General features: G+C 39.8%; 1 protein-coding gene across 1 annotated transcript in view; it reads right to left on the reverse strand.

Moving 5' to 3' along the window:
• The window catches only part of LOC105486386 (methionyl aminopeptidase 1), a 113,728-nt gene extending 103,812 nt beyond the window's left edge, over positions 1-9,916 (reverse strand). The window contains exon 1 of the mRNA XM_071093280.1: positions 9,899-9,916. The gene's annotated coding sequence lies outside the window, so the exon portion shown is untranslated. The remainder of the gene's footprint in view (positions 1-9,898) is intronic.
• Between the last annotated feature and the right edge of the window lie 13,074 nt (positions 9,917-22,990).

The following is a 22,990-nucleotide window of genomic DNA, read 5'->3' on the forward strand; positions in this document are numbered from 1 at the left end:
AGTCTCAGCTACTCGGGTGGCTGAGGCAAAAGAATCGCTTGAACCCGGGAGGCAGAGGTTGCCATGAGCCAAGATTGCACCATTGCACTCCGGCCTGGGTGACAGAGTGAGACTGTCTTTAAAAAAAAAAAAAGTATAAACAGTGTCTTGATATGTTTCCCAGGCTGGAGTGTCTGTTCATAGGCTCAGTCACTGTGCACTATAGCCTTGAACTGGGCTGAAGTGATCCTCTTGCTTCAGCCTCCTGAGTAACTGGGACTGGAGGCAAATGCCATCACACCCAGCTATGGAGTTAGGTTTTGATTGTCCCTCATTACCAAGACTTATGTGTCCCAGGTTCTTGTCTAGTCCTACATTGGAGGGAGTGACTCATGACTAAGAGTGGCAAAACGTTTTTAGCAAGGGAGGTTTGGAGGAAGTGACTCTCGGGCTAAATCCGCCGGGAGTCCATTGTTAAGTTTTTGTGTGTTCCATAAGTGTTGTCTATCCTCTCAAAGTGTTGGACCGGCATTATTCTGCAAAGAGTTGTATATCTGCAGAAATGTGACAGGCAACAGGTACAAAGTTAAAAAGGAAAACACTAAGTAAAATTAATAGTAATATGATAATCCCAGTTTGCATAATGTTTTCAAGCCATGAGCCTATGCTTAAAGGCAACCAATTGAATAAATCAAATGGCCATGGGAAATTGGATGAGACCCTGGTTTGTTTTTTGTTGCTGCTGTTGTTGTTTGTTTGTTTTTTGAGACTGAGTCTCATTCTGTTGCCCAGGCTGGAGTGCAGTGGCACAATCTTGGCTCACTGCAACCTCCGCCTCCTGGGATAAAGTGACTCTCCTGACTCAGCCTCCTGAGTAGCTGGGATTACAGGTGCATGCCATCACGCCCAGCGAATTTTTGTATTTTTAGTAGACATGGTGTTTCACCATGTTGGCTAGGCTGGTCTTGAACTCCTGAGCTCAAGTGATCCATCCGCCTCAGTCTCCCAAAGTGCTGAGATTACAGGTGCGAGCCACCGCACCCGGCCATATGAGATCTGCTGTAACCATGGCTTCTTTTCTTATTTTGTGTATTTGGGTCTCAATGTCCCCAGAAGAATTTGTCCTGGTACAGCATGTAGTGTTAGTGTTGATACAGATATCTCTGTTTAGCTAGTAGGTAGCAATCCTGTTAGTTTGCATTCCATGGCTTGGTTAAATTAAAGCAGAGAGAGCTAGTTCAAAATTATTAGCATAATATGAACAGAAAGTTGTATTAGGGATGTTGCCAAAGTTATCCATTAACTAAAGGATTTCTTACATCAGGTTCTGTCAAGTTACATGCAATAGCTACTAATTGTGAAATTTCCATTACACCTGTCAAAGACAGAAGGTAGGCATAAGCAAAGCAAAAATTAATAGGGATAAGAGTCATTATGATGGAGAATCTTATTCCATTGTCTTGGGAAATCCCATCCACAGTATGAAACTGTCAAATTCATATCCTGGTTTCAGTGTGAATGTTTCTGGTCATGGCACTGGGTGGTCCAGTGAACTTTTGGGGAAGCCCTTACATTAGGCATGAGATTTGTCCCTTAAAAGTTATTCGGTGTTATCTTATAAGGCCTGAAAAACAGAGCAGTTCCTTTTTTTTTTTTTTTTTTTGATACAGAGTCTTGCTCTGTCACCAGGCTGGAATACAGTGGCTCAATCTCGGTTCACTACAATCTCTGCCTCCTGGGTTCAAGCGATTCTCCTGCCTCAGCCTCCCAAGTAGCTAGGACTACAGGCACATGCCACCACGCCTGGCTATTTTTTGTATTTTTAGTAGAGACGGGGTTTCACCATGTTGGCCAGGAAGGTCTCGATCTCTTGACCTCATGACCCACCCGCCTCGGCCTCCCAAAGTGCTGGGATTACAGGTATGAGCCATCGCACCTGGCTAAAACAGGACAGTTCTTAAACTTAGTTGAATAGTTGTAGCCAGATATTGGTGGGAATGAGGTGAATTCAGGATCTAATCTAGTCTATAAGCAGATATCAAAAACTCAAAACACTGCACAGGGCTACAATTTTGTTTTTCAATTTAAACAGAGGTCAACCATGACACAGGGCTACAATCTAGTCACAGGTGTATTATAGCTTTTTTAAAAAACAAACAAACAACAACAAAGAAAAACACATAACTTTCTTTCCAGCCATCCCAATTTCTACTAAAAACAATCACAAAAAGACAAAATTATTTATAAAATAATTTAGTGTCATCAATATTGGTATGATCTTTTACAGAAGTGCAGCAAGAATAGTTATTTTTCACACAGAAATTTCATTTCTTTTCTTTTTTAGTTTTGTTTTGTTTTGTTTTGTTTGGAGTCAAGGTCTCACTCTATCACCCAGGCTAGAGTGCAGTGGCATGATCTCAGCTCACTGCAGTCTCGGCCTCCCAGGCTTAAGCAATCCTACCAGCTCAGTGTCCCAAGTAGCTGGACCTACAGGCATGTGCCACCATGGCCGGCTAATTTTAGCATTTTTGTAGAGATAGGTTTCACCATGTTGTCCAGGCTGGTCCCAGACTCATGGCCTCCAGTGATACGCCTACCTCAGCCTCCCAAAGTTCTAGGATTACAGGCACGAGCCACTGCGCCTGGCAGAAATATCATATTTAAAAACTATTTGAGGCTGGGAAGCCAAACCGAAAAGGACTTCAGATTTACTTCAGTGTAAATTTTTTTTAATTTTTTTTATCAATCAGATTTGTTTCCTTAAATCTCTGTCGCCCAGGCTGGGGTGCAGTGGTGCCATCTTGGCTCACTACAAGGTTCAAGCGATTCTCCTGCCTCAGCCTCCCAAGCAGCTGGGATTAGAAACACGGGCCACCATGCCCAGATAATTTTTGTATTTTTAGTAGAGATGGGGTTTCACTATGTTGGCGAGGCTGGTTTTGATCTTCTGACCTCGTGATCCGCCTGCCCCCAAAGTGCTGAGATTACAGGCGTGAGCCACCACACCTAGCCTAAATTATTTAAATATGACATCCCAGTCAAAATCTTGCTAGTAAAGCCAACATTTTCAATTGTATCCTGTTACAAAGAGAGCAGATCTTATTGAACTTATGCAAACTATTTTATTTAATTTATCATTTATTTGTTTATTTATTTATTTTTTGAGACAGAGTTTCACTTTGTTGCCCAGGCTGGAGTGCAATGGTGCTATCTCAGCTCACTGCAACCTCCGCCTCCCAGTTCAAGCGATTCTCCTGCCTCAGCCTCCGGAGTAGCTGGGATTGCAGAGGCCCACCACCACACCCAGCTAATTTTTGTATTTTTAGTAGAGACAGGGTTTTACCACATTGGCCAGGCTGGTCTGGAACGCCTGATGCCAGGTGATCCACTTGCTTCGGCCTCCCAAAGTGCTGGGATTACAGGCGTGAGCCACCATGGCTGGCCAAAACTATTGATTTTTAAAAATTTAAACTAAAATACAACTAGTTTCCGAATTTTTAAGGACTCAAGTAGGAAGAAAAAGTAAATTCTTCCAGTTTTATTTACAAATGTATGCATTATCAAATTTCGATAAACTATAACTAGTTATGAGAAAAAGTTTCCTTAAATCTAGAAAACAAAACATTTAAGTAAAAAGCCAACAATGTTTCAAATAAAAGTTATAAAAACATTATCCTTTTCAGCTACACAATCTCATGTAATTAATTTTTGTTTTACTTGGTCTTGATGAACAGTTTCACGAACTCATCAGTTTCTTCATTAGAATTCTGTAAATTTTTACTAGAACCATTGATTTTAAAATTATCAGAAACCTGTATTCAAGAGCATTTGCTAGAGTCTTTCCATGAATCTGATTGCAGATGCTTTTATTTTTTGTTTATTTTATTTTATTTTAAATAGAGACAGGGTCTTGTCATATCGCTCAGGTTGATCTTGAACCTGTAGCCACAAGTGATCCTCCTGTCTCAGCCTCCCAAAGTGCTGGCATTACAGGCATAAGCCACCATACCCAGGCTGAATGCAGATGCTTTTAGTGAAAAATCAAAACTGTGGATGACAGAGACTTTCAATAACCATGGTGAAAAATCTAATGAAAGTTTAGCAATTGACAAGGAAATTCAGTTATTTCTATTTCATATATCATTTTAAGATAACCAGAATCACGGCTGACAGCAACACATCAGGATCATCAGACTTTCAGAAATTTTACAGAATCTTTGGAACAGTCACAGTGTTAATATATAGAATATCAATATCATATTCATATAAATATAACTTTAACAAAGATTTAACATCGTTTATTTGACAATGCTTCCCATATAATTTAATACATCTAACAAGCCTAATTATTAACATTTCTACCAGAGAGAAATACATTCTTGGAGGCTCTCCAGAGGTCCAAGTGGAAAAATCTCAAAGTTAATTGTAGGTCAAGAAAACTTAATTTAGAAGTTTGATACTGAGGAAGCCTGCCAAAGATGTCAAAAGGTTTAAAACATCTGATCAAAATGGGATTATGTGTCATTGTGAAATAATAGTCATTCACTTAACCAGAGTGGTAATTAAAATATTTCAAAAGCAAATACAGAATATTACATAGATGCAAAATAAAAACAAAAACAAAATAAAACAAAGGAACTTTAACTCTTTTAAAGCTCAGTTTTCCTACATAATAAAAAACCTAATAAAAACAATATGATACACAGGAAATTATCTTGATAAAACACCAAATCTTTGTTTCCTAGGCCAATTACCAAAGCATAAAGAAAAACCTCCTGCGTTGTGATTGCTTTTCTTTATGGGAAGCACATTCAGATAACCTGGAAGTCAGATTTGATATAAAGGTACTTGAATTCAGTCAGACACTGGAAGAGTGTATGTCCAAGGTTATGAGTGTACACTGCCTCATAGAAGTAGACAAGAAAACCAGTCCCTTGAGCACAGAGAATATATGGCTCTTAGAAAAAGCAAAAGCATGTGAAATTTCCTGATTACATGGAACATTCCAGATACATCAAGAAAAGTCAAGAGCACAGAATCTAGTTATATTGGAGGAAAGCATTGCTCTCCTAGGCCTTCAAGACAAACATATTCAGTGTCAGGTCACAACAGCAGAGTTAGGACTGGAGAAAAAAAGTTACAATAGCTGACAAAAAAGGCAAGAGTCATCACCCCAGCCAAACAAAAAGAGTACTTTCTCAAGGAGAAAAAGAGAAGAAACAGAAGGTAATGATGCCTGACCCGCAAATCACATGCAGTGAGATGTAGCAAAATTTGAACTTCTGAGATATGAATCTGAAAAGCTTCCAAAGAAAAACTCTATTTTGAGAAATTAAATTACTATTCTAAATGAAGAAGATAGCATTTTTAACCTGGAATTACAGAAATTAAATGGAGACTATAAAACAGAAAAAAGCTTAGTTTAAAAGATGGTTAAAAACTTGAAACAGATTTCAGAATTAGAAATCAAAACCTCTTACAAATTGTATGAAGAGCAGATCAATACTCCAAAAAAAGTTCTTCTAACATAGGGAACTAAAATTTTAGTTTTGTATCCATAACATATTTGTATATATGTATACATATGTAGCCATTTTTATTTAATAATACATATAATTAAATCTAAATCTTTAGAAATATTTATAAATAATTACCTTCTAATTTTAGCCAACTTCATCACTTCTCAGCCTTTTTGCTGAAACCAAGTGTAATTTTAGCCAACTTGATCACACACAAAATTTCTTTCATAAGAGTCATCTTTCAAAAAAATCTGTGACCTACTCAGACCTTTGGTTTTGTCCTATTTATAGTTGCTCTTTCTTTAACAACCAGTCATTTTACTTTAGGACAAAATTTACTTTTTTTCTTTTGATTTTGACCACTTGAGATTCTCTCTCATACCAAAAAAAAAAAAAACCTCTTCTCTTTTTAACCTCCCTTTCCAAAAATACATCTTTATACCTATAACTTTCTATGCAAGCCTGTCTTCTACCTACTGGTTGCTTTCTGTCTTGCTGCTATCTTCTTTCTAAATTTACTTTTAAAATAACCTTAAATAACCTCTGAATTTAGACAAAACTACTCTTTTCTTTTAAAAAATTCTCATCTTCAAAATTTTTCTCATCAAAAATACACCTTAATTTCTTGCACATCTTGCATGCAGAATCACATATGGTAATTAGAATTATTAACTCTCAGTAACCCTAATTTCTAGTGAAAGCCCAGGAAGCAAGCAAACTCGGAACTATCTGACATACATCAACCTCCTATGAATATGTATTTCATTATCTGTAGAAACACGTGCTTTCTCATAAAACAATTTTCCAATGTGAAACAGAACGTATTTATTAATAAGCCCAAATACCTTTTCTCTTTCTTTGAAACTTAAGAAGCCAAAAGTAGGCCAGGTGTGGTGCTTCATGCCTATAATCCTAGCACTTGGGGAGGCTGAGGTGAGAGGACCTCTTGAGCCCAGGAGTTCACGACAAGCCTGGGCAACATACAGAGACCCCATCTCTACAAAAAAAAAAAAAAAAAAAAAAAATCAAAGGCCGGGCGTTGGTGGCTCACGCCTATAATCCCAGCACTTTGGGAGGCCAAGACAGGCAGATCACGTGAGGTCAAGAGTCTGAGAGCAGCCTGACCAGCATGGAGAAACCCCATCTCTACTAAAAACACAAATTTATCTGGGTGTGGTGGCACATGCCTGTAATTCCAGCTACTCGGGAGGCTAGGCAGGAGAATCGCTTGAACCTGGGAGGCAAAGGTTGCAGTGAGCCGAGATTGCACCATTGCACTCCAGCCTGGGCAACAAAAGTGCAACTCCAGCTCAAAAAAAAAAATCAAAAAATTAGCTGGGCATGGTGGTTCACACCTGTAGTCCTAGCTACTGAGAGGCTAGGCTGGGAGGATCTGCTCGAGCCTGGGAGGTAGAGGTTGCAGTGAGCTGTAATCATGCATTCCAGCCTGGGTGAGAGTGAGATCCTGTCTCAAAAAAAAAAAAAAAAAAAAAAAAAAAAAGCCAGGCACAGTGGCTCATGCCTGTAATCCCAGCACTTTGGGATGCCAAGGCGGGTGGATCACCTGAGGTCAGGAGTTCGAGACAAGCCTAGCCAACATGGTGAAACGCTGTCTCCACTAAAAATACAAAAATCAGCCGGGCGTGGTGGCAGGCACCTGTAATCTCAGCTTCTTGGAAGGCTGAGGCAGGAGAATCGCTTGAACCTGGGAGGCGGAGGTTGCAGTGAGCTGAGATTTTGCCATTGCACTCTAGCCTGGGGGACAAGAGCAAAACTTTGTCTCAAAAAAGAAAATAAAAAGCCAAAAGTAAATTAATTTGAATCTATGTTCAGTAATTAATGTTTTTATATTTTATCTTATTTGGCTATGACCTAGACATTTAATGAATAACTATTACTTATTTAACATAACTTTAAGATCTCAAATTATATGAAAAGTTCATTTATAAATGCTTATTCCCTTTTCATTTACCTAATTTATTTTTTTTAAATTATGCCTAGATTACTTATGAAAACAGATATTACACAGAGCTAATCATTATTTCAAGTTACCTTTCTGTTAGCCATTTTTACAGCATGTGAATGCTAGATGTTCACCTAAAGTAAGAACCTTAAAGTTAAGTATATGGATATTTTATCGATAACTTAGAAGATACAGCTGTTTTCACTAAAGTAATAATATTAAACTAGTCTTATTCATCAAAAAGTTGCACAAAAATAGGCTAGGCATGATGGTTCATGTCTGTAATCCTGACACTTTGGGAGGCTAAGGTGGAAGGATCACTTGAGCCTAGGAGTTTGAGACTAGCCTGGGCAACATAGTGAAACCCTGTCTCTATAAAAAAATTGAAAAGAAAAAAAAGTCCGATCTATTTGCGAGGCTGAGGTGAGAGGATTGCTTGAGTCTGAGAGGTTGAGGCTGCAATGACTCATGATCATGTCACTGCACTCCAGAGTGGGAAACAGAGCAAGATCCTGTTTTTTTTAAAAAAAAAAAAGGAAGGCCGGGTGTGGTGGCTCATGCCTGTAATCCCAGCACTTTTGGAGGCTGAGGCGGGAGGATCACCTGAGGTCGGGAGTTCGAGACCAGTCTGACCAACATGGTGAAACCCCATCTCTACTAAAAATACAAAATTAGCTGGGCGTGATGGCGCTTGCCTGTAATCCCAGTTACTCAGGAGGCTGAGGCAGGAAAATCACTTGAACCTGGGAGACAGAGGTTGCAGTGAGCAGAGATTGCACTATTGCACTCCAGCCTGGACAATAAGAGCAAAACTCTGTCTCAAAAAAAAAAAAAAAAGTGTCATAAACTGTATTAGTCAGGGTTCCCTAGAGGGATAGACTAATAGGATACATATATATACATATATATGTTTATAGATATATAGGGGGGTTTATTAAGTATTAACTTACATGATCACAAGGTCCAACAATAAGCTGTCTGCAAGCTTGAGGAGCAAGGAAACCCAGTCCAAGTCTCAAAACTGAAGAACTTGGAGTCCAATGTTCAAGGACAAGAAGCATCCAGCATGGGAGAAAGATGTAGGCTGGGAGGCTAGACCAGTCTCTCCTTTTCATGTTTTTCTGCCTGCTTTATATTAGCTGGCAGCTGATTAGATGGTGCCCACCAGATTAAGGGTGGATCTGCCTTCCCCAGGCCACTGACTCAAATGTTTATCTCTTTTGGTAACACCCTCACAGACACACCCAGGATCAATACATTGTATCCTTCAATCCAATCAAGTTGGCACTCGGTATTAACCATCACACAAAGATCATTTTGCTTTTAAGGCTGGAATTATAGTTTTATGACCTTTGTGTTGAGTCCCGACACTTTAAAACAGCTAGAACAAATATAAAATTGTCTGAACAATAAATGCAGGCAAAAATATATGCTCACAATTCTAAAAACATTTCTATTTTACTGACAAATTTAAAACCAGCTTATCTATCAAAGATTCACTTAAGTCACATAAACAAAAAGGCATTTGGGTTAATTACTCCATATTTCAACAGTTTTAGATATAATTTTACATGAGTACCCATTTATCTCTAAGCCAATCTAAATGGGATTCTTTTAGGGATTTCTGGTCAATTATGCCAGATTTTACCATGTAGACACAACATGTAACATGCATAAACACATATGTTAACAAAGATCTTAATAGCTTTCACTTTGAAATGTGTTCATAAGACTGTACAATATAGTAACATAAATTCATTGGTTGGATCTAAGTTACATCCCCATAGCAGTCGGTAAAAAGAAAAAATTCTCTTACCTTTTTTTTTTTTTTTTTTTTTTTTTTTGAGACGGAGTCTCGCTCTGTCGCCCGGGCTGGAGTGCAGTGGCCGGATCTCAGCTCACTGCAAGCTCCGCCTCCCGGGTTTACGCCATTCTCCTGCCTCAGCCTCCCGAATAGCTGGGACTACAGGCGCCCGCCACCTCGCCCGGCTAGTTTTCTGTATTTTTTTTAGTAGAGACGGGGTATCACCGTGTTAGCCAGGATGGTCTCGATCTCCTGACCTGGTGATCCGCCCGCCCAGAGTGCTGGGATTACAGGCTTGAGCCACCGCGCCCGGCCACCTTTTTTTTTTTTTAAAGCCTCAAATTTAGTGGTTAGTTTCTCAAGTGTTTTTACATTTCAGCTAGGACTCACTGAATTGTATAATGGCTGCTGAGGCATGCAAAAAAAAAAAAAAAAAAAGAACTCACCAGAAAATACATGAGGTAAATTTTATAGAAATCAGAAGAGTATACTCTCCAGAAAGATAAAATGTCTTTGTACCAGAAAGGATTTGTCAGAAAAATATGTATTTTCTAGTCTCAAGAGCGATACAAGGTCCTTTATTAAGGCAGCCATTATCCAAAACAAATCCCAAAGAAAGTCAAAAGAACTCACCAAAATGAGGGAGTTCAAGAACCTGAGAGGAGATTCACCATGACAGAAAAGGTGAGCTGTAGGATTGGAGAGCTCAAAGGGGTCAATGTGGGAACTTCACGTGATTCCAGGGTCACCCAAGGCGAGCTCACTTTGTTCCCACTTCTCAACACCAGATTATGTCAACCTAAATAACAGGCAGAGAGAGACTCTATAAAAGAAAATAATGGTTTTGGGGATTGAGCATTGCAATGAGAATACAGGGAGCATGTTCTGGGAGGTAAAAAGGTTTTTCAAGGAAAAATGAGGGGGATTACATAACTATTTTGAAACAATTATCTTTGACTACAGAGACCAATAACAAGGATGGTGTCGGTCCAAGGCTGGACATGCAGTTGCTCAGCACATGTGCTCACAGAAGTATTTTTATTTTTCACAGAAGTATTTTTTGTGTGTGAGCTTGAAGTAGCCTCTGTGTAAGGTCGTGGTTTTTGTTGTCTTTCGTGACAGTTCTTGTTATCAGGCATACATGTGTGAGAACCCTCCTTTCAAGGCCTTCCATTTGCCAGGGTTTTACACAAATGATTCCATTTTCATTCTGACAAGTTTTATCATATAAACTGAGATTACATTGCATGTAATATTTCATGAAATCACCAAAGCACAAAAACTTTGATAACTGGTTTGGTACAGTGGCTCAAGCCTGTAATCTCAGCACTTTGGGAGGCTGAGGCGGACAGATTACCTGAGGTCAGTTCGAAACCAGCCTGGCCAACAAGGTGAAACCTCGTCTCTACTAAAAATACAAAAATTAGTCAGGCATGGCGGCCCATGCCTATAATCCCAGCTACTTGGGAGGCTGAGGCAGAAGAATGTCTTGAACCCGGGAGGCGAAGGTTGCAGTGAGCCGAAATCGCGCCACTGCACTCCAGCCTGGGCGGCAGAGCGAGAGTCCGTCCTAAAGGTTGATAATTTATTAATCAGAGTATGAGGCAATAGGCACTATCATATGCTGATAATGAGAATGTTAATTCAATCTCTGCCCAGGATGTTTTACAATATCTATGAAAATCACATATGCACACCTAATAATTTGTCTTTTTTTTTTTTTTTTTTTTGAGACGGCATCTCACTCTGTCACCCAGGCTGGAATGCAGTGGCATGATCTCGGCTCACTGCAATCTCCTCCTCCCAGGTTCAAGTGATTCTCCTGCCTCAGCCTCCTGAGTAGCTGGGATTACAGGTGTAAGCCATCACGTCCAGCTAACTTTCTTATGTTTTTAGTAGAGACGGGGTTTCACCATGTAAGCCAGGCTGGTCTGGAACTCCTGAGCTCAAGAGATCCACCTGCCTCGGGCTTCTAAAGTGTCAGGATTACAGGCATGAGCCATGGCGCCCATCCTAATAATTCCTCTTCTCAAGTCTATTCCAATGAGTTGTGTATAATGGAAAGTTATGGAACCATTCTTTGCATTAGAAAAAATGTTTTTGTTTTTGTTTTTTTAAAAAGAAAACACACACAGAAAAGACTCCAAGATACTGGTTAGATGAATTATTCCTCATCTATGAAATGAAATAATTTGCAGTCAATGAAAAGAATTAGGCAACTTTCTATATACTTATATGAAAGTATCACCTACAAATATGTAAAAATAAGTAACACAAAGCATATACAGTATACTCCCATTTGAGCATGTGTATTTTTTTTTTTTTTTTTTTAGTACATACATATATACTCAAAAATAAGTGGCAGTACGGAGATAAGATTGTTTTAGGTGCATGCAGGGAAATCATCAGCTCAATAATTAAGGAGTAAAATTTATTCTATCTCCTACTTTACATTCCTTATTTCTCCATTTCCCCCTCCATGTTGACTGCAGCCAGTTTAAGTATTCACATAAAAACAACTTCTCTCAAGAAAACGCTCTTACTTCCAGTCTACTTTCTCAGGATTGTAGAAACCTTCCCAGAAGCCCTCTAGTGGACAAAACTTTAACACCATACCTTGGCCTGTTTTTGGAGACCAATGGAAAAGCAACAGGATTGCCACAAATAGTTCAGACCAGTAGTTCTCAACCTGAGATGATTTCACTGTCTAGGAGTCACTTGGCAATATCTGGAGATATTTTTAGTTGTCACACCTTAGAGAAAGGGTGCACTAGCATTTAAAGGATAGAAGCCAGGGATACTGCTAAACATCTCACAATACATAAAACAACCTCCACAACTAAGAATTACCTGACCCTAAATGTCAACAGTATGGTGACTTCTGACTTAGACTAATCATTGTGAGAGATTCTTGTTGAGAAGTCATCCACCATGACCACTACGATAACCTTGACTTGCATAAAGTCAAGTGTCTGCATTCACCCTTTCAGTTATGACTCCTTCTAATTTTCCACCCACGTCACGTGCCTCCAATAATGGTGTAAGGGGAACCATGAGGCAAGTCCCAGTAGAACCACATGGTTAGAGTGAGAAGGAATAGGTCCCCAAAAGATAAGAATTGCAATTATTACAAAAAGAAAGCTGAATTATAGATCTATAGATGTCCACTATACTAAGACAGTGAGAATGAAGAGGAGAGAGAATATTTGAGAACATAAAAATATGGCCAGGTGTGGTGGCTCACATCTGTAATCCCAGCACTTTGGGAGACTGAAGCAGGTGGATCATTTGAGGTCAGGAGTTCAAGACCATCCTGGGCAACATGGTGAAACCCTGTCTCTAATAAAAATACAAAAATTAGCTGGCATGGTGGGGTGTGCCTGTAGTCCTAGCTATTCAGGAGGCTGAGGCACAATAACTGCTTTAACCCAAGAGGCAGAGGTTGCAGTGAGCCAAGATTGAGCCACTGCACTCCAGCCTGGGCAAGAGAGGGAGACTCAGTCTTAAAAAGAAAAAATAATAATAATTGCTAAACCTTGCTGATTTACTGGATGTGGAGGATGAAAGAGTGACCATCATTGGAGAGATGATGACAAGATTTTAGGAAAAGAGTGACTGGAAGATGATTTTATCACTAACAAGGATAAAGAATTCAGGAAAAGAAACATATTTGGTGAGGTAGAAGAGAGATTAGTACTATTTTTAGACTTCACTTACCTTCATCAGCATTCATCTGGGAGCAATTATCAGGATTAATTTTATAAGGTTGTCCTTGAGATTGTTTATTTATTTATTTATTTATTTATTTATTTATTTCAAAAAATTGAGACACGGTCTCATCATGTTGCCCAGGCTGGTATCAAACTCCTGGGCTCAAGTCGTCTTCCTCCCTCGACCTGCCAGAGTGCTGAGACTACAGGCGTGAGTCACCACACCTGTCCTGTTCTTGAGTTTTATAACCTGTTCAATAATGACAAGTGTCACTAACTTTCTTAGTCTGATATAGGGAGATACTTAGCCCATGAGTCAGCTACCATATTTGTATATCTAGGGCCCTGAGTAGTGCAGGCAACACACAGCCAAATCTTTCTGGACTTTCCTTTTCAATGTGACAGGGAGACTACCACCAATTTCCTTTCCTCTGTTAAAGCACTTTTTTAGTTCAGGCAGAGTATATTGCAACCACACAGTTTTACATTCCTTGGTTAAAATCACAATCCAATTGTTCTTCCCTAAAATTACACCTTAGTTATATTTATTTGATTTTGGTACTTTCCACTCATTATTGGGGAAGTAGTTTATGTTGTTGCATTCCTTTGAATTAATTAAAAAGCCTAGAAACTTACCAGTCCAAGAGGACTGTCCTAATTCCAAGCCCCTTAGCTGCTGAAGAGAGAATTAGAGAAGTGGACCAGTCTACCAGCAGCCCTAGTTTGCATTATGCTTTTGTCCATACATTTACGTAACTAAAAGCAGCCACTACTGTGATTCTTCTCAGAATAAAAACATACTAAGGGGAAATTCTGTCTCCACTTAAAGTAGCAGCTGATAGTTTCTAAATTTGTTAAAACAAATATCAAGTTCTACATACCTAGACAACACATTTCACTTACTCGTTCAGTTCACATCTTGCATCATGCCTTGCTTTTAGCTCTGTGAACCACTTAAGTTTACTCACTCCCTTGCAATTTTTGTTATTGTTATGTAAATTATTGGCTACAGCTCTATCTCAAGAGACTGGGCCTTAGAAATATTTTAACTGGCCGGGCGCGGTGGCTCAAGCCTGTAATCCCAGCACTTTGGGAGGCCGAGACGGGCGGATCACGAGGTCAGGAGATCGAGACCATCCTGGCTGACACGGTGAAACCCCGTCTCTACTAAAAAAATACAAAAAAAAAAAAACTAGCTGGGCGAGGTGGCGGGCGCCTGTAGTCCCAGCTACTCAGGAGGCTGAGGCAGGAGAATGGCGTGAACCCGGGAGGCAGAGCTTGCAGTGAGCCGAGATCTGGCCACTGCACTCCAGCCTGGGCGGCAGAGCGAGACTCCGTCTCAAAAAAAAAAAAAAAAAAAAAAGAAATATTTTAACTATCCCCAGCCAACTTTCTCTTGTCTCAGATTCCTCTAATACCTTATTTTTCTTTCTTATTTATTTAGACTAAAATGCACTTTGTAATTTCATATCAGTACCTTACCAATTTTTTTTTCTTTTTCTTTCTTTCTTTCTTCTTCCTTCCTTCCTCTTTCTCTTTCTTCTTTCTTTTTCTTTCTTTCCTCCCTTCCTTCCTCCCTCCCTCCCTCTTCCCTTCCCTTCTTCTCCTTCCTTCCTTCCTTTCTTTCTTTCTTTCTTTCCTCCCTTCCTTCCTCCCTCCCTCCCTCTTCCCTTCCCTTCTCCTTCCTTCCTTCCTTCCTTCCTTCCTTCCTCTCTTTATCTCTTTCTCTCTTTCTTTCTTTCGAAGTAGAGTCTTGCTCTGTCACCAGGCTGGAGTGCAGTGACGCTATCTCAGCCTACTGCAACCTCCGCCTCCTGGGTTCAAGCAATTCTCCTGCCTCAGTCTCCCAAGTAGCTCAGACTACAGGCGCATGCCACCAAGCCCAGCTAAGTTTTGTATTTTTAGTAGAGACAGGGTTTCACCATTTGGCCAGAATGGTCTTGTTGGATATAAAAATGTTCTGGAAATAAATGCTTGGTGCCGCAAAGTGAAGCAATCACTCAGACAAAAGTTGTCTCAGCAGGGCAATTTACTTCTGAAGAAGGGTGCCACTTGTGTCAATCAAGATCACAAGAGCACAGAGAATAAAGGAGACCAGGGGGTTTTTATATTCTTAATGCAATCCCTACCTCTTTGTCCCTCCCCGATGGGCTGGGGTCAGACTGCACAATTTGAGCTGACCCAATTGGCTACTTGCAAATATTTTTCTAAATATGGAAGGGAAGGGGGATGTGAGGCACAGTGGTGAAGCATGTGAGACTGTTTGAGACGAGCAGTTTCGGGAGAACAATGGGTGCAGGTAGCCAAGGGAAAAGATGTGAGTTATTGATTAGAGCTGATGGGAAGGGGGTAGGCTGTTTTACAGTAACTAGGGGCAAGGAGGAACAGGAAAGTTGAGTTTGAGAAGAAAGGACAAGGATGTTAGCAAGCTAAACCTTTGAGGAGAAGCTCAAAGAAATTCATTGTATCTTACAGTCTGGATCTCTTGACCTTGTGATCCACCCGCCTCGGCCTCCCAAAATCCTGGGATTATAGGTGTGAGCCACCACGCCTGGCCAGTACCTTACCAATTTCATCAGCCTGGATGTTATTTCTCTTACAGATAGTCTTCTCCCAGAGAGTAAAACAGCTATTCCCTCTTCATTTCAAATCTACAAAATCAGTGACCACTACATTCTACAGAGTCTGTGTGGTTTTCATTATAGAAGACACATCCATTGGTTTCCAAGTAGTTGACTCTTAAACGATGTGTGAGTTAGCGGTGCTGAGCCCCCCACACAATTGAAAATTCACATATAACTATTTTTAAATTTTTTAAAAATTTAAAACACTTTTTTTTCGAGACAGTGTCTTGCTCTGTTGCTCAGGCTGGAGTGCAGTGGCATGATCTCAGCTCACTGCAACCTCCGCCTCCTGGGTTAAAGCGATTCTCGTGCCTCAGGCTCCCAAGTACCTGGGATTAAGGGTCCACGACACCATGCCCAGCTAATTTTTGTATTTTTAGTAAAGACAGGGTTTTGCCATGTTGGCCAGGCTGGTCTCGAACTCCTGGATGTGATCCACCCACCTTGGTCTCCCAAAGTGCTGGGATTATAGGCATGAGATGCCCTGTTGAAAATTCACATATAACTTTTGACTCCCCCAAAACTTAACTATTCACAGCCTACTGTTGACCAGAAGCCTTACCAATAACATAGTCTATCTATTAACACACATATTTTATGCATTCATGACATACCTTTTTCTTAATTTTTTCAGTATTTCTACGCTATGCAGTTTGTGAGTTTTTTCAAATTGTTCTAAATCTCCAAAAAATTTTGCAATATATTTATATTTAAAAAGTCCATGTGTAAATGTGCCCACATAGTTCAAATATGTGTTGTTCAAGGGTAAACTGTATGTAATAGTGTCCTATTAATGTCGCTTAAAACACGTTTAAGGAATTTTGGATCTTCCATTTTTATTTGCTTTTCTTTTTTTTTTTTTTTTTTTTTTGAGACGGAGTCTCGCTGTGTCACCCAGGCTGGAGTGCAGTGGCGCGATCTCGGCTCACTGCAAGCTCCGCCTCCCGGGTTTACGCCATTCTCCTGCCTCAGCCTCCGAGTAGCTGGGACTACAGGCGCCTGCCACCACGCCTGGCTAGTTTTTTGTATTTTTAGTAGAGACGGGGTTTCACCATGTTAGCCAGGATGGTCTCGATCTCCTGACTTCGTGATCCACCCGCCTCGGCCTCCCAAAGTACTGGGATTACAGGCTTGAGCCATTATTTGCTTTTCATGTATTACCTGAACCCCATATATCCTCGCTCAAACAGGAAGGCTAGGATAGTACTTCAGGCTCTGGGTATCAATGTCAAGTCAAACCTGAGTCCGACAGTATTAGAACTGCTTGGGTGTTCCCCTTTACAAAGTATACAATTACACAAGTAAACAGCCAGAGATCATTTTGGGGGAAGAACTGAGGAATCATTAACTCCGTTGCTTTCCACAGTTCCTTTCTGCTGGCACCTAACTTCTTTAATCAATGGATTTTGGGTCTAAAAATTGGCTCAGGTCCAGGAACTTGGCAGGAGATTGTGATGTTTTATTGGTACAACTGCGTATGGCCTCCTTATCATCCATCATTTATTTTTATTTTTTTAAGAGGCTGGGGCTCGCCATGCTGCCCAGGTTGGGGGGCTCAGGCAATCCTGCCTTGGCTTCCCAAAATGCTGGGATTACAGATGTGAGTCACTTCACCTGGCCCTTATTTTTATTTATTTATATTTTTTCATAGTACAAATTGAATAGTACCCTTCTTGGCTACCCATCTGTATTGCACCTAGAGACTCCATGTTCTATTAACCATTTCCATAACTCTTCCATATGTGACAGGCCCCTTGGCTACTACATACTTTTCAAAATTACATCAGTATTCTTATCAGTCCTTATTTGTTTGTTTTGAGACAGAGTCTCACTCTGTCGCCTAGACTGGAGTGCAGTGGCACAATCTCGGCTTACTGCAATCTCTGCCTCCCAGGTTTAAGTGATTCTCCTGCCTCAGTCTCCTGAATAGCTGGGACTACAGGTGCACGCCACCATGCATGGCTAATTTTTGCATTTTTAGTAGAGATGGGGTTTCTCCACGTTGGCCGGCTAGTCTCAAAACGCCAGAGCTCAAGTGATACACCCTCCTCAGCCTCACAGTGTTGGGATTACAGGTGTAAGCCACCACACCCAGCCCTTATCAATCCTTATTGATTCAAAGATTAACAACTAGAGAATCTAGGTGAAGGGTTTCTAAGTGTTTGTTGTATTGTTTCACATTTTTTGTAGATTTCAACATTTCCAAAATAACAGGTAATGCAACAAAGGTAAAGGTTGTGAATAAGTAAATATTGAAACTAGCAACAAGAATCATTAACAATACATTCTTAATTCCTTTAACACCCAACACTGATAAGTTGGCTGTGACATCTTATGCTGATACCACACTTTTGGAGAGCAACATGAATTCCATTATGTATAAACAGTCATAACTATATATCCTATAAACTAATTCTGTTGATGAAAAATTATCCTGAGGAAATCATCTAAATAGGAAAACACATTTGTCATAAATGTATGCATTAGAACATTATAATAACATAAGACGGAAATTACCTGAATATGTAACCATTTGGAGCTGATTAAGGGAACTGTGATATATCTACTCAGTAGAATATTCTGAAGCCACTAATGTTACCAATGATGATGTGATGCACCAGGAAGAATACAATATTATTTTTGTACTATTTGTCAAAATGACTGAAGAAACTGGCAAAATATGAATATTGATTTTATGATTTTTATTTTAGATAAAACTACTATTATATTTCATGATTTCATTATTTGTATTACGGTGCTGTAAGAAAACGTCTTTATTCATAGGAGTTACATGTTGAAGTATTTAGAGGTAAAGGATCATCTTGCCTGCAACTTCCTCGCAAATGGTTCAGAAGTAATGAGATCAAGAGAGGCAATGCAACAAATTAATAATTGGTGAATTTAGAAGGGCTTAGAAGAAGAGTTACTATTACAAGTATTCTGTAAGTTTAAAATTTTTCCAAAAAAAAAGTTTAAAAACTGTTATCCCATCTATAGGGAATGTCCAAAATATTTGCAATAAGATGTCATGCAGAAAAAATGTAGAATTCAAAATTGTTTGTGCAGGCTGGGGGTGACTCATGCATATAACCTCAGAGTTTTAGGAGGCCGAAGCCAGAGGATCTCTTGAGCCCAGGAGTTTGAGACTAGCCTGGGCAACATAACAAGATCTTTTCTCTACAAAAAATAAAAAAAAAAAATAGCCAGGCATGGTGGCACATGTTTGTAGTCTTAACTACCATTCAGGAGGCTGAGGTGGGAGGATTGCTTGAGCCCCAGAGTTAGAGGCTGCAGTAAGCCAGGATTGTGCCATTGCCCTCCAGCCTAGTAGTAGAGGAAGACCCTGTCTCTAAACAAACAAACAAAAACTCTTTGCACCCCATAATTGTAAAAGCATAAAGTGTTGGCACATGGATATATTAGAATAGAAGAGGTTTCCCTTAAAAATTTTTTTTCTTTACTTTTTCTTTTTATTGATTTTCTTTTAAAAATCAAGGTGCTGGCCGGGCGCGGTGGCTCATGTCTGTAATCCCAGCACTTTGGGAGGCTGAGGCGGGTGGATCATGAGGTAGGGAGATTGAAACCATTCTGGCTAACACAGTGAAACCCCGTCTTTACTAAAAATACAAAAAATTAGCCAGGCGTGGTGGCAGGCGCCTGTAGTCCCAGCTACTCATGAGGCTGAGGCAGGAGAATGGCGTGAACCTGGGAGGCGGAGCTTGCAGTAAGCCTAGATAGTGCCACTGCATTCCAGCCTGGGTGACAGAGCGAGACTCTGTCTCAAAAACAACAACAACAACAACAACAAAAAAAAACCAAGGTGCCTTATTAGGCAGTAGGTAGTGCTTCAGTCTCATAAAAATCACCAAAGAAAGAGTAAACAAAAAACTAACTAGAATAATAAAATAATTTTTTACATTCCAATTTTGCTCCAATCTTTTAATTTTCAAGATTCCTTGGTCATGTTTGAGTACATCCCATGTTTTTAAGCAATGTCCTGAGTAGGTAATGGGAATTGGTATCTCTCAAACTGTAACATTAAAATAAGGGTTCGCAGTGGCTCACGCCTGTAATCCCAGCACTTTGGGAGGCAGAGGAAGGTGGATCACGAAGTCAGGAGTTCGAGACCAGGCTGGCCATTTGTACTAAAAATACAAAAATTAGCCGGGCGTGGTGGTGCACGCCTGTAGTCCAAGCTACTCAGTAGGCTGAGGCAGGAGTATTGCTTGAACCCAGGAGGTGGAGTGAGCCGAGATTGCACCACTGCACTCCAGCTTAGGCGACAGAGTGACACTTCGTCTCAAAAAAAAAAAAAAGAAAAAAGTGTTTAAATGAAGCATTATCATTAATGCAGGTCAAATATTTCAGTGAGCAAGTTTCAGTAGTTTATAACAATTAAAAAGAAATCTGTTAAATGCTAGTATCTGAATTTTATAAAAATAAGTAAATTTATTATTGATGGCAACTAAATGATATCTATAGTTTTTATCATTCAATAGATTCTATCCATTCACTATACTTTTCTGGGTTGTCCTACAGCAAGTACATGTTTTTAACGGTGTCTGTCTTTTGTGCAGTTCCTGTAAGTTTGCTATTAAAATACATTAAGGCTGAGCATGGTGGCTCACACCTGTAATACCAGCACTTTTAGGGGCTGAGGAAGGAGAATCACTTGAGGCCAGGAGTTTGACACCAGCCTGGACAATATAGCGAGGCCTCGTCTCTACGAAAACAATTTAAAAATTAGACAGGTGTGGTGGCACATGCCTTGTAGCCCCAGCTACTTGGAAAGCTGAGGTGGGAAGATCTTTTCAACCCATGAGTACAATGCTGCAGTGAGTTATGATCATGCCACTGCACTCCAACCTGGGTGACAGAGCAAGACCCCATTTAAACTATATTTTAAAAGAGCTCCTAATTCACAGGTCTCCAGTGATATAGTTAGAGTACAAAGAGAGGCTCATGGCAATTCCTGGGGAAGGATGGTCAGTTACCCAGACAATACCTATAGGATAGCATTTCCTCAGAGAATCATCACAGTCTCAGGACTCAGAGAAAATCCAGTCCAGAGGGGTATCTTTCCCTTAGCCAAACTCATAGAGGGTAATTATGACAAGCCAACAAAGCAGAAAACCGAATACCATTTTTAAAATGGACTCTGAGCAATGTAACTATTGTGGTCTGGATAGTTATATTTTCTGATCAGCCCTACATGTAAACCAATATGGGAAGATATGTTTATCATATGGTTGCTTGATGAATCTGGAAGTCAAACAAGGTGAATTAGTCATACGGTTTGTGTCCTCAAGCAACCAACCCCAACAAAGTCCAATGGACCAGAGATTCATATTTTTGTGCCAAGGCACCCTGTCCCTGGGACAATGCTGGAGATGGATTACCAAATATTGTCATTCTAGGTTGTTCTTTTATAGATGTCAAGCAGTCAACTCCCACCTATTAACATATTTCTTTGTTTGAGACACGGTCTTGCTTTCTTACCCAGGGTGGAGTGCAGTGGCACGATCATAGCTCATTGCAGCTTTCATCTCCTGGGATGGCGCAATCCTCCCATCTCAGCCTCCCAGGTAACTAGGACTATAGACATGTGCCACCATGCCTGGCTAATTGCTTTTTATTTTTTGTAGAGACGATGTCTCACCATGTTGCCCAGGCTCATCCTGAACTCCTGGCTTCAAGTTATCTTCCAGCCTCAGCCTCCCAAAGTGCTGGTATTACAGGTATAAGACACCATACCCAGCTTTGAGTTATTTTTAAAGACTGTCGATTTATCCCATATATTTTATTTTTTCAGAATTTCAGTTTTATAAGATAAATTCCTTTTGATAAGTATCTTGTTGTTGGCTCAATATACTACCTACATAAATTTTTCACATACTTTGCAGATTATTTCTTTCTGTTTCAATGATCTTTCTTATTATAGGGTCCAATTACCATCTAGTTAATAATATATAGTGGTTAAGAGCTCCAATGATAGAATTGTGTTTTTGTGAAAGTTATTTAAGTTTTTTAAGCTTCAGTTTCCTTATCTGAAAAATAAGTATATCTACCTCAAAATATTGTTTTGAAGATACAATGAGGTACTATAAGTGCATGTAAATGACTTAACACAGCAACTAGCATATAGTAATTTTCCTACTAGTTCCATTATTAGTTCTGAGACTAATCTTTAAAAAAAATTACATTTGGCCAGGTGCCTGGTAGCTCACGCCTGTAATCCCAGCACTTTGGGAGGCCGAGGCAGGCAGAACACCTGAGGTCAGGAGTTCGAGACCAGCCTGGCCAACATAGTGAAACCCTGTCTCTACTAAAAAATACAAAAGTTAGCCAGGTGTGGTGGCACACACCTGTAGTCCCAGCTATTTGGGAGGCTGAGGCAGGAGGATGGCTTGAACTCAGGAGGCAGAGGTTGCAGTGAGCCAAGATCGTGCCACTGCACTCCAGCCTGGGCAACAGAGTGAGACTCCATCTCAGGAGAAAAGAAAAAAATTACGTTTGAGTTTTCCCCAAATATTTTATCGCAATCTATCTACAAATCATCAATGAGCTAATATTTTAGTAGTAGAGGCAATCAACAACTAATTAAATAATGTTTAACAGCAAGTTTAGAGTTAGGGTTATGAACTGGCCTAAAGAAAACCAAAGCAGAGTAAGGGGATAAAGAGTAATGGAAACAGTAATTTAGATAGGGTAATCAAGGAAGTCCTCCTTCAGGAGATCACATTGGAACAGAGGCCTGGATGAAATGAGGGAAGGAAGTATGTGACTCTCCCATTCATTATGTGAATGTGTGCTGGCTGTGGTGCTTGCTAACTGCATCCTTTTGGTTCTTAGTCACACTTCTTTATATGGGTACTGAACTATTTATAATTCTATGACTTAGTACACCAACCAGATTTTACAGTCAGGGAAGGAAGTGCCTGTACTTCCTGTGTCCTTTGAATATCCTCCACTGGTTACATAGTTCCCATTACTAACTTAGTGCTTATTGGATGGTTTCTGGTCAGTTTTGTAAATGAACTTGGAATTACAAGTCCTTTGAAGAGCAATAAAGAATAATGGAGAATAAATAGAGAAATAAAACATACAATTTCAGCTCTGTATATTTAAGATTGGCAAAAACAAAACAAAACAACCACATACATGCATATATAAAAACCTAATCGTTAAATCTTTGACATGGTAGAATCTCAAATAGGCAAAGACACATTAATGGCCATAAAACACATGCAACAAAGTATATACAAAAATGGAGATTTTCCTGAAACTCTGTGCTTGAAAAAAATAAAGAAAAATTGTTAAAAACTATTTAAAAATGGAAATAAACTAAATCATAAAGAATAGAGCATCCATAAGTATTGTAAAAGTATGAG

Source organism: Macaca nemestrina, chromosome 3 (genome assembly GCF_043159975.1).
Source record: "Macaca nemestrina isolate mMacNem1 chromosome 3, mMacNem.hap1, whole genome shotgun sequence".
In the NCBI taxonomy this organism is placed as follows: Eukaryota; Metazoa; Chordata; class Mammalia; order Primates; family Cercopithecidae; genus Macaca; species Macaca nemestrina.